Source organism: Molothrus aeneus, chromosome Z, assembly GCF_037042795.1.
Source record: "Molothrus aeneus isolate 106 chromosome Z, BPBGC_Maene_1.0, whole genome shotgun sequence".
Lineage (NCBI taxonomy): Eukaryota > Metazoa > Chordata > Aves > Passeriformes > Icteridae > Molothrus > Molothrus aeneus.
Window position 1 is genome coordinate 70,097,986 of NC_089680.1, and position 13,261 is coordinate 70,111,246.

Below are 13,261 nucleotides of genomic sequence, written 5' to 3' on the forward strand. Positions count from 1 at the left end.
CTTACCATTAAAAAAAAAAAACCAAAAACAACTGAACACACAATGAAATGGTTGAAACCATGCACAAAGTAGGTTAGAGTTGAAAATGCTACCGCTGCAGCTGCCCTGATTGATTTTTCATTCATTTCCACCCAGAATGCTGACGCACTGGCTGAGTGTGCCAGGTAGGGTCTCTGCAGTCAGCAGAGCCCAGCGTTGCAGGGAAAATCTCTGCCAGCCTCTGAGAAGTGATTAGGCAAATGAGGACCTGAAATAGAAAAGGAGGCATAAAATACAAGAGGGTTTTGTGTGGTTTTTTTGGGGGGCTGCTGTTGTGTTTTATGGCTTTAGTTTCTATGAATCTGACTCCTTGAAATAAAAGGTCGCTATTTCCCAACTTTGCCTTTAAAGAGAGTAGGATTTCCCCCTCCCATATCAAATATGTGATTTTTTTTTTCTCAGTTGCACAGAGATAATTCTTTCCTCCTGTTTTTTTTCTCCATCAGAGCTAGAAAAACATAAAATTTGCAAAATACTCAGTCAAAACCAAGGTCTAGGTGTGAGTCCTGAAAGCATTCCCCTATCCCTAAACAGACACAAACCCTGAAGTGCTTCAAGTCCAGATCTAAACGCTGTAACCTGAACCAACCTCTGCTGCAGACTGAAAAAAAAAAAAAAAAAAAAAGCCATTTTTTCCATATCAGAACATGCACGTTTACTTGCCTGCCCTTCCATTTCTTCACAGCCAGCTTTGTGGTGGGGAGCTCAAAACCAGCTCAGCATCCCTTAATCCTTCCTGTGCAGTGCCTAGAGGTGGAGGACAAGTGCTGGCTGCACTCTCTTTCCCAGGTGGTCCAGGCTCAGTAACTCCAGCCTCGGCCACTCCCTCTTTCCTGGAAAGCCTGGGAGGATGGTGACCTCCATCTGGGACAGCAAGGACAGATGTGGCTCCCTCTAGAGCACATCAGCCCCAGCCTGGGCTCAGGGAGGGTCACCCCGGGGCACCTGGGTGCTCCTTCTGATGCTTTAGGATTTAAGCATTTATGTTTTTCAGATTTTGTACTGAATTAGTAGGTAACTCTACTAATTACTCTGAATAGTGTTAGTTGCTCTCTTCACGTTTTGGTCAGAAAAAATCCCTCTAGGCCTGAAATTCAAGGACAGCCTACAGCCTCAGGCTCCAAAAGTATAAACAAAAGTGGGTTTGGGGGGGAGGAAACTGGGAGTAAATGACTTCATTACCTGAACCTGTAATTGGAGGATTAACCCCTGAAATGCAAATAGACCAAACTTATAATTGTGTAAAAAACTCATGACCATTGTCCATCTTGGGTGTAGCCTCTGGGAGGCTTCTGACTGTCCAAGATGCACCTTTTGAGGGTGTATTTAATAAATACCCACTTCATTTTCCTAATTTTGTCCGGCCTCTGTTCTGGGCAGCCACTCCAAGGCCTCACCCTGCCCTGTCCCTCACAAACCCCACACCGTGTGTTCCCTCTCAGACTGCAAAATCCTGTAAGTTTGGGGTCTGGGGTTGGTTGTTTTTTTTTCTTTTCTTTTTGGCTGTTGGCTAACTTCTGACAATTCTTTTTTATTAATGATTTCTATTGATTTAGACGTGGCCTGTTTAACAAAAGAGCTTTGGTTGTGAAGGCGAGGCCTGTGGGAGTTTTCCGGCTCTGGGCTCTGTGAGTGAGGAGAAGCCCACAGGGGCTCTGCAGATCAGCTCATTTTGACTTCTAAACACAAATCTGCCCTTTTCTGTGACAAAAAATAAAACAATCACAGGGATTTTTTTTTTGGGGACAGCAACCCCATCTATTCCAAGCACTGTGTGCACAGGCCCTGCTGAGGAGTGAGGAATATTTCTCCTTCTGGGAACATGGATGGAGAGCCCCACATGTGCTTCCCTCTCCTTGCCTACACTGATGGGAGAAACTCCTCCATGCAGCACCATCTGGGGATGATTTCCAAAGCAAATAATTTCAGGATGAAGGTCACATTTTTTGGGGATATTTACCTGGTACTTACAGGCAGGTATGATCTGATTTTGGAGCATTTATGTGGCAGCATCACACAGGCAGGGTGAGAGTCCAGTGCTGACCTGGAATTCTATTTTTCCTTTTCCTCAGTGTCCAGCTGACCAATCCCACATGTCACAGACATGGCTAGAGATCACCACACCGTTTTTTTCTGGGGGGGATTTACCCAATTTGGTGGCATTTTTAGATTTGTTAAAAGGCAGAATTTGTGAGGAATGACCTGGTACCTCTCTCCTACTGGGATTCCCCATGATGGGAGTGGGGGCACTGAGCCAAGGCAATGTTACCAGGCCAAGAATCTGACCCCTGGTGCTTTGTAGGTTATCCAAAAAGGCAATTAGCCAGAGGAATTCACATCCTCAGCCTCTAGCCAAAGCAATAGAAGTCAGATTCCATTTCTGCAGCAGCCTGGGAGGACCTCAGGGGAGACATGATAGGTGTGGATGTTTTCATATTAAAATTAATAAAGTCTTGGCTGGGATTAGGTGATTTTTTTTTTTTTTGGGGGGTAAGGAATGGTAAAGATTAGTCATACTCAAGAAATTCACGCTGGTTTCAATTACTGCAGGTTATGAATCTGCTATCTCCCTGGACAGGCACACAAAGAAGCTGGAAAGGGAGATTTAAAGGGAGAACCTCAAGGCTCAGGGAAGTGCTCAAGGTCACTCAGTGTTTAAATTCTCCAGAATTGCTCATTCTCAGATACATTTTTAAGTTCTGACATTAAATCACCATTTTTCAATACTTACGTAGCATTAATTAATCTACTACTGGCATATCTAAAAGTCTGTAAAGCACCAATTTTTTGTATTTTAACACAATAATCTGAGAGTTTACAGAATGCTTTCAAGCAGTTTGACTGCTTTAGTGACAAGCATCTCTCTGAAGGGCAGAGCACTGAAAAACAGCATTACCCACCAATGTCTGCTTTGAATAGAATAACATATTTCTTATTTCCTTTTGCAACTGCTGCCTAGCTGCAGAAGATGCAAACATCCACTGTGTGAGGACAAGGGCCACCTACCTCAATATTCTCTCTCTCTGGCAGTAGTTAAAAGCCTTTAAAGTGGAAAGATTTTTTTTTGTTCACAGGAGTTAATTTTCATCTGATGTGAGGAGGTGATGATTTCTTACATCAAATGTTTGGTTCCCTGAGTTCCAAGACCTGTGGAAGCCTGAACTGAAAATGGCACAGGAGAAACCCAGGCTCCTTGGGCAGAAACAGGAGGCTTCCTAATAAAACTTTCTGCCTTTCTGTGGGCTATTCTAAATTTAGTAAAATGAGGCTCAGCAAGTAAAAGAATCAGTGGCACCTAAAACAGGGGACAGAATACATACAATCAGTCCTGATAATTTGGGGTTGAAAAACCCCCAAAATCTGTTATCATTCACACAAACCTACTGTATAATATAAGCCTTTACAGGCTCCTCTCTGTGGAGCTCAGATCCACCTGGGAGCTGGTGTTAAACAGAGAGAAATTATCTATTAACAGAACAAAATATGTGTATTTTGAGGGAGCAGTAATGAAGGGTGTCTCATCTTTAGGCACTTCTGGTGGGTAATGGAATAAGAGGACCAGTCCAGGCAGTACTCACACACTCCCTTCAGCAGCTTTTCTTAAAACTGGTGACTTGGAGCAGAACACTTCAATCCAGCTGATTAAACAGATTTTCTGCTCAGTCCCAAGGCTGCTAGAGATCAAATCTTATCTGTGTGTGTAAGCCCCTGGGCTTTGGCAGCTGAGTCAAGCCATGAAAATGGAATTCAGCTCCAGATTGTGGGCACCTGGGCCATTTTGTCTGGGCACAAAATGTTTACACCCCGCTCAGACCATTGTCACAGTCAGTTTGTACCTGGTCAGCGTGGTCAGTGGAAGGGAGGTGTGTGTTTGACTGGCCCAGGATGACTTTTGTCCATTCATTTTTGGTGTTTTTTTTAATAACCTCCATCTCCTCCAGAAACCTTCCATTCTCCAAAGGCAAAAGTAAAACATTTAGTTCCAGCTATAGACTCGAGACCTCGGTCCCCCAAATCTGATGAAAATCCACTTCTTGCCATGGCTACCTTTACAATGCCACTCTGGATTCTGACTGTCACTCATTTTGCTAAGACAACTGTTTTCTCCTTGTGAAATCCCCCAGAGTGATGGAATCAAGGCAGGGCAGACTCAGCAGAATGATCCCCAAATCGCTAAATTTTTTCTTGCAAAATAAAAATCTGCTGGGTGCCGTGGCGGAACAGAAAGAGCAAGTTGGTGGCGTGGGAATGACAATATTTACATCCTCTATTAGGATGACTTAAAGGTCACATTCCAAGGCATCTTCCTCCCTTGGCACTTCAGTTTTTAAGGCAATTCGTGTGGGATCTGGGGCCATCTGAGGTGGCAGACGGTGGCTGTCTGGAGAACAGGTTGTGCTTTTGGCTCTGCAGCCCTGGGCAGAGCAGCTCAGTGCAAAGAAGCAGCACGACACCCCGAGCACGTCTGGAATCCCCTGCAGCCCAACAATTTCCCAGGAGGAATGCTGATAAATGGCGTGCAGGGAGAAAGAAAATGGCCTTTACGTGCCTTTGAAGTGCCTGCCCTGCACCAGATATGGAATTTATTCCAGAAACCAAGGGTAAAAGCAATTCTGTCATTACTGGTAGGGTAGAGTCAAGGTCATGTGGTGTAGAAAATTTGGTACTGTAGGTTTTAAATGCAATCAGGGATAAAGCAAATGTGCTTTAGGATCTATCCTGGAAGGAATAGTGTTCACTCAGTGACTCCATTAGTTTTATTTTTTGAGTTTCTTGAGTTTTCATGGAGTTTTTATCTTTTATTTTTTGGGTTTTTTTTTTTATTTTGTTTTGGGTTTTTTTGGTTTTTTTGGTTTTTTTTGTGTTTTTTTTTTGTTTGGTTTTAGTTTTTAAAATTTTATCTTAATAACGCTCTGAATAAACATGTTTTCAGTTCAGGAATTTGGATTTTTTTGCTTTCAGTATTGCAGTGGGACGTTCTTTGATAACACAGAAAGGCAAATTTGCTTTTCGTGTTATAAACTGGATATATTTTTTTTTCTGTCCCTTCCTTTAGAGAAAGCTTTTACTTCAATCTCCACTTATCAGTGATCTTCAAAACAATTGAGAGCTGTCTTTCTAGACAGTGTTTGTATTCTGACACCTTCTTCAGGTGCTCAAAAGCTCTTCTTGAACAAAGAAGCATGGAGGTCAGTGAGAATCAGCAGAAAACTTGATCTTTCCCCCTCAATTTCTTTGCCTTTTGGCCATATCTACAAAACTGGCTTTTCCTCAGGGCTTTTTTGCTCCCCAGGCCCTGTACAATTACCCACACTTTTTCCTCAGGGTGATTTCTTGGTGGCAGGAATATTTTCCTGCTGCAAAACTTCTGCAAGGCCTCGGGAATTTCTGCCAGGGGGGTTTTGGGTGGTTCTGGTTCTGCCTGTTCTTTCCTGCATGCTTGGATTTCTACAGGGTCATAAATGTTTTAATTTTCTACTGCTCTATCCCCTGCCAAAGGTGAACATAAGCTGGGTGCCTGTCTTCTTGAGGCAATTAAAAAAAATCTCATCTATCAAATAACATTAGGCAGTTTCCCACAAAATGTTCTTTTAACTTCTTTATAATATGATTATATTATTAACAATAATATTATTCTTATGTTATCATTATAATTGCTGTCTTTGGGAGCTTGAACTGCCTTTCTGTACCTGAACCAGTTGTGCCACATTTCATGCTTTAAATTGAACAATTAGTCCAGTCCACCCACCTTTTCCAATTGGTCAGACAGAATTTTTGAGGCTTTTGTGTGCAGTGAAAAGGCGAATAATTTACTCGAAGCCCATTCAGCCTGGTGGACATTTGGAAATTTAATTAATTAGGATGAGACTGGGATATTTGAGTAGGGAGGCTCCAGGGTTACTTCCCACTATCAATTTTCAGGTAACTGGGCACCAAAGCAGCACCACTCTCTAGAATCTGCCAGGCACAGCACCCAGGATGACAAAAAATGGGGTTTTTCTAAATTGTAATTGCTCATCTCCCCCACAACTCATGCTGTGTCTCCCCTCAGAGTCTCCCCATGCCCTCCCAGCCACTGAAATTATGATGGGGCTTTGAGCCAGACCTAAAAGAGGAATCTACACAATCTAAACCTTCTCCAGTTCCCGCCAAAAAATATGTAAATCTTTGTTGGAAAAACTAATATTTCACGTGGAAAAGACAATGAGCCTCAAACACCAACGAGCCCCACTCCCCCTAAAAGGACAGAGGAAAGATTATTTTCTGGAAATGTGGCACAAATTAATTAATTCAAAAGCAGGCAGGTAAACCACCGACTGATACTCTGTGTATAAATTCTGTGTCTGTGTTCAAGGTCACTCAGTGTTTAAATTCTGTGTTTAAATTCACTGCAGGCCGCTGGTTTCCAAACCCATCTCTGATCATCACTTCAAATTTAATCCTAGATTTTTGGCTTGGGAAATATTTTAAAAGTCATAGGAATGTTGGGGAACTGTCCATGCAATGATATTCATCTGAGATGTGGAAATGGGCCAGGTACTCTCTGCTCCCTCCTTTCTGAGCCACATTTCATGTGGTGGAGTCCCCATTCCTTCCCCCCCAGCCAAGCTGGCTGTACCAGAAATATAAAAATTGAAATTTAAAACATCATCAGTGCCTTCACACCCTTCAAGGATGCCACCCTGTGAGAGAACAGATGCACTGCCAGACTTCCTGAGCAGGGGCTGGTGCCAGCCTGCTGCAAGGAATTACAGGCAGTAAAATATTTTTGTCATGGGTCCTGGTGCAGAGCATAAAACAGGGCTCCTTGTCCAGCCAGCCGTGAGAACTCAGCCCTGTCCTCCCTCTTTATATATATATATATATATATATATATATATATATATATATATATATATTTGTCTTGTGGCCTCAAAACTGCACTGTCTGCACTCTCAATGTCACTGAGAATGACTTTAAGAAGACACTCACTCTCATGAAGAAATAACAGCAATGGTACAGTACCCTGCATCTTTTCACATTGAAAATTTGAAAACATTTCCATGTTGCCAATGCAAGCCCCAGCTGAATCAGTGCTTCTGAGAAGGCAAACGCTTTAACTTCACAACAGAACTGTTTTCATCAAACATCTGCAAATGTACTCGAGTTTTCTTTGGCTGTTTGGTGGTGGGGAATTGGCTGTGGGTGCAGCCAGATCAAAGCCATGTGGGTATCACTTGTGAAAGCACAGCTCTTCCAGCAATTTCCATAATTGAATTAATTGGCAATTGATGGCAAAACATACTTTCTACTGAGATCAGTGGCTTTGCAGACGGGGGAGGTCTCGGGGTCAGGCCATTGGTTCAGGTTTTGGGGGGAATTGAGTTCAACCCTTCACGGGGGGAAGGAGGAAAGAGGATTAATTTTCTTTCCTAAACTCCCTTTTGGTGGCACCATGATGATCTTTTTTGTTGCTTAAAAATCATGGAAGTGATTTTTCGAATATTTTTAGGGTTAGAAGGAGCTGCAACATGGCTGCAATGAGACTTTATCAACACCTATAACAGATTTGGGGTTCTTCACGAGCCTACCACTAAAAAAAACCCCAAATATTTCCACATGCTGAGGCCCTGTGTGATAGCTGACCATGTGTTTACACACAGGAGAACATTTGGATGTCCACTTGTGCCATTTCCCCCCCTTCCCTGCTTTTCTTAAGTATCTTTTCATTGCAGTGTCTTAGGCCTGAGAACACTGGAAAAACACATGAGTCATATGATTGTTTAGTTAAAGCCTTGTTAGCTAAATTCAGTTGAAAACAAATAATAAACAATAGTAAGACTGTGGATGTCTGTTAGAAAATATTTCCAGATAAAGATAAGTCTTTCAAACTTTTAAAGTAAACAGTGTCACCTCAGTATTATGCATACACCTTTTTTGAATCAACAATACCAAGAAAACACCAAATTCAAACTATGGTCTGAAAACCATAGTTTTGTTTCCATTTTTTTTGTTTCTGGTCCAGAAATGCATGCATGACTCATTTATTTAAAAGGAAAAATTAAAAAAAAAAAATTCTTTACTGGTTTACAGCAATGATAACAAGAGATTTACACAGCCATCCTTGGTCAGTCAGATGTGAGAAAGATGACAGAAATTAGTGTTTTTTCAAAGGTCCAGACTCTGTATCTGCAGTTGCAGATGCTGACAAGAAAGACTGCAGTTCTGCACTTTGAAGTAAATAAGTCAACAGCAACACTAGGGAGAAATACGAAAAGGATTTACTGGGCTCCAGAGGAAAGGACAATAATTTGAAAACTGATGCTGCAAACTGACAGTGCTGCAGAAATACCTCTGTGAGGGAATTTAATAATAAATAAACAAATATATTGCTCGTGACACGTGAACAGTCAATGTGCCAGCAGTGGAGAAAAGCTTCACCAGAGGCAGATGGCACCAGAAAAGTTCTGATAAGGTGAAAAAGGTGTCTAGATAAGGACTTGAAAAGGGAAGCATCGGAACATTGGTGGTGACTCAGCATCAGGAATTATCACTTGGGATAGAGGAGGAAGGGACTGGGTTTAAGGAGGCAAAGAATTTTAAAAATAATGGGTGATTTTAGCTATGCCAAACCTCAGAAATTTTCCTCAGAGGAGTCCGGGGGAGGGAATCAGCAATGTGGCACCAGAATAAGTGGGTGGGTGGCTGCCTGGCCTCCAGAGGTGCTGAAAAAGAAGATTTTTGGCAACAGGGAGGAACATCAAAGAGCTGGAGTGGCCAGTGGGTTTCACCACCACCTTGGCAACCTCTCCTCCCTCTCCCAGCCACTGGCAGCACCCTCAGGCAGAATTCCCAAGCTCCTGGTCCCTGGAATGGGGATGGAGTGCCTTAAAACTGGACAGGGCAAAGGGTTTATGGCTGCAACCAGAGGAAAGGAAAACCTGTTTATAAAAAGAGGCCAAAAGAGCTTGACTTGGTTACTCTGGCAAAACACACCTCAGTAAGGTTATAATTGCTCTCTATAAATATATCACAGAGGAAAAGCCTCAGAAGCTAAAGGATATTTCAGCTAAACCTGGGAACAGAACTGGTGGGGCCATAAATAAGTTTAAGCTGGAAATGATATAATTTTAAGCTGTAGGAAAACTTCACAGCCTCCATAAAGACATTTTTAGGGTGGAGGAAAGAAACACAGCTAGTTTTAAATCACAATTTGCCTGCTCTGAGAGAAACTGTCTTGGATGAAGGGGAATGTGGATAGGAGAGGACTAGGTTATGACAGAGGGGATCCCTTTTTTTTTGTTCCTGTATGCCTGATTTTTGGCAAAAACTTCAACATAAGTAGGACAACCGATTCCTAATTCAGGCAGAATTTTTTTCCTTCCCCCTCACGGCAGGTCCAAGCTCTCCTGGCTGATGCTCCTAATGACAGAATCCAACCCATTCAGATGGAATAGCTTCCTATAGATCCTACAAACCTGCTCCCAGTAACTCCCAGCACTGCCAGCAAAGCACCTTTCTCATCTCTGGGCTTTTCTCACAGCGCCTGACTCCAATAATTTCCTAAGTGGACTCTCTGCTTTAAGCAGCAGCAGCAGCTCTGTTCCCCCCTGATAAGGATCGTTAAATATCTGCAAATGAAATGGAGGCACTTGTGGCTGGCTTAAATGGCTTGGCTGCTGAAATGCTTGGTCATGCAGGAGGTTTCTGCCTGCCTGCCTGCCTGCTGCAGTGGTTATGTGCAAAATGTGAATTTTCCACCCTTGCATCCCAGGGATGTGGCAGAAAGAAAGGGAAAATGGCAGCTCTGTTTCCACTCTGGATGTCTAAGAGTGGTTCAGGGTGTTAAGCTGTGAAAATAATGATAATTTCAGCACGTGCTTGTAAATCAAATGTGTAACATGAAAAAAAAAAAAAATGCAGGAACTCCCCTGAACAAACCACCCTGATGAAAATGGAATATTGGAAATAATGTAAAACCACAATGGTCTGGTGAAATCTGAGAAAATGCAAAGCAGAGGATTAACTGGGCAATTTGCAACTGCTTGATAAAATCATGATGCAGAACACACCATGGCAAATAAAAACCTCTGAAGCTGTGTAAGCATAAAGCCTTGCAGAGCAGGCAGTTCAGTGCACCTTGTACAATTACAAAAGTGCATCATATTTTAGGTTCATTCAGATGTAGGAAGGCATGACTGAGGAGTCTGTGCCTTGGAGACCCATTCTGAAGAGAAAAGTGACTTGTATTTGGAGAAGTAATGAGTAGAAATCTAGAAACAGGAGAGAATTTTTTTTAGCATACACAGAGTTTGAGAGAACCAAAGTCCAAGGACAGGGTTTAATTTGTAGAGCTGTGACATGAAACAGAAGACATTTTTAAAAAAACATTGATGTAATTGGTAAATGGACTGGCTTGAGACTTATTTTTGTCTGCCAACAATATCTGCTGGCTTGTGGTCAGTCCTGAAGATAAAGTAAACCTGTGCAGATTTCAGTAAAAAAAAAAAACAAAAACAAAAGCAAGCCAAACCAAAACATTAACCCAACAGCAGGTTCTCTTGACAATCTCTGAACTGGGAAACTCAATTAACAAGGAAATTGTATTGATTTTGTTTAAGCCAGATGAGGTTATATGCTTGCTTAGTCAACAAGAATACCCGCGTTAGCAGGCTGAAAATGAGTTGTGTTTCAAAGATAAATTAATGGCAAATGGATAGGATTCACTTACTTTTTTCTTTTTTTGCACGTTCCTCCAAACTTAGTTAATTACAGGGATCAGCAGTTCTACAATAATCCAGAATAAACCCCAGGCTTTTGTCTGGGCTTTCATGTCCTCAGGACTATGCAGGCTGTTTTTCAGCCTCACAGACATTATTCCAGGTGCTCCAAAAGCACCTTCCAGGGCTTTTGAACACCTCAAATCCACATCCTCACCCTCCTGAGGCAGGGATTGTCACACTCTGGAGGGTGACATCCCTACAACAGACAGGGAGCTCTCACAGAGATACACAGCACAGGAGGTCTGCACTCATCCTACCTATTTTTCTTTGAATTCTATCCTTAAAACAATTACAGGGTATCAGTGGTCAGAGGGCAAGGATGACTTTTGCCTTGATGCATTATGGACATTCTCTATTTTTATTTATTTATTTTTTCAGTTACTAAAGCTTCACTGAGCTTTTGCACCAAATACCTGCACCAGACACAAGGAGAAAATTTCCATTATAAGCTCCACTGACTGCAAGCAGGGCTGTTAAAACTGTGGCCTGGGGTGAAGAACCCAAAAGCAGTAGAAACAATGCATCTCCAAAACTGCCTGACAGGAGAATCCCTGCCCCAAAGTGCTGCTTTTGGGAAAAGAATTGTTTTGGTTTTGGGGTTTTTTTTGTGTTTGGTTTTTTGGTGGGTTTTTTTTTTGTTGTTTTTTGGTGGGCTTTTTTTGGTGTTTTTTTTTTTTTTTGGGTTTTGGTGTTTTTTGTTTTTTTTTTTTGTGTGCTAATGGCAGGAGTTGTAGCCCCAAAGGAAAGAGGGGAAAGAGGGGAGAGCAAGAGGATCTGCTGAGGATTTCCCTGAAAAGCTGATATTTCTGCTCATTTCTTCCCAGATGCTCCACAATCATGGAAAATTGTCAAATTGTCATTTTTCTCCATACCCCATGCAGCATCCCCTACCTCAGGTATTTGTCAGACCATGAGGGATCTGTGCACCATCAAAGCTTAAAATTCCCTTACTGCTTTTAGAAGTTAGGGTTGTGATTTTCTACCAGGACCATAAATTACCAAATAAATCACCTTGAGGTTCTGGCTCCTGCTTAGGCCAGCTTTCATCTCAGTGACACACATAAATTCCCCAAGCCACAAAAAGTGCACGTGGGGCATGGGACCCCTGTTCCAGGATCTCTCACTTGCCAGGAGCTTAAATCTTGTGGGGTCAGCTCAGCTTCATGTCAGGGCAAAGGCACAGATTCCCTTACATCCAAAAGTCAGGTTTTGCACTCTAAATGCTGACTCTCCAGGGTTTTTAAAGAGTCAAATAGCAGGGGTTAAAAAAAAGGGCCCCAAATGCCCAAATCTATCCTGGGCAGGCCTAAATAAACCAAGCCCAGCACAGCTCCACCTCCCAAGCCTGAGGGCTGCCTGACGGAATTGGGAGCTGTGCTAATCCCTAATTAAGTTTAATCTACACTAGAGAGGGTTTGTTGATTTAGATACATGGGTAGGGAGATGCTGACAGGTTAGTCCTGGTGTAGAGGGGGGAAACAACCCTCCAAGAGCTTAATTGGTAGCAGTTGAATTAGTAGCCATTGTTTCATCAGAGCAGATAATAACATATATTGATGCTTCAAGAGTGGAAAAGAGAGGGAAATTATTTTATTATTATATTAATTCAAATATTTATATTTAATGTATTATATTATTATATGTATTATTAGGTTATACTATTACATTTATTATATTATAATCATATTATATTATATTAATTATATCATATTATATCAAAATATCTAATAATATATTAATACATCATAATATAATAATATATAAGAATTTATTACTAGATTTAAATATAATAATATAATACATTTATATTTATTAGATATTATCTTTATTATTTTATCATCAATATAATATTGTATCAATATGATATATTATATAATATATAACATATATTATATTATATATAATATATAACATATTATATATTATATATTATATATTATATATTATTTATATATTATATATTATTTATATATTATATATTATTTATATATTATATGTTATATATTATTATATGTAAAATATATAATAATATAATACATGAATATATTATAATATAATATAAGAATTTATTATTATATTTAAATATAGTGATGATATAATAATAATAATAATAATAATAATAATAATAATAATAATAATAATAATAATAATAATAATAATAATAATAATAATAATAATAACATTAATAATACCTGTCTATTGTAAACTAATAATTAACAAAATGAATGCTCATTGTAGAAAACATGTTTACCTCTATATTACACATGTGTGGATGGCCATCCCAGCTTTGGTTGTTGATAACACCCTGATAAAGGTGTTATCAACACCTTTAAAGGTGTTAAAGATATGTTTTTGATTGACATGACTGCACCAGTGAAAGCTGGTGAGAATAAGCAGTGCTCAGGAATTTGTTCTTCCTCTCTCTAGAGGGAAATTACCCAACATGAAAACTGCAATAA

The 13,261-nt window shown here is 40.6% G+C and overlaps 1 protein-coding gene across 1 annotated transcript in view; it reads right to left on the reverse strand.

Annotated features, from left to right (window-relative positions):
- The window catches only part of HAPLN1 (hyaluronan and proteoglycan link protein 1), a 63,907-nt gene that overhangs the window by 34,989 nt on the left and 15,657 nt on the right, over positions 1-13,261 (reverse strand). The window lies entirely within an intron of this gene.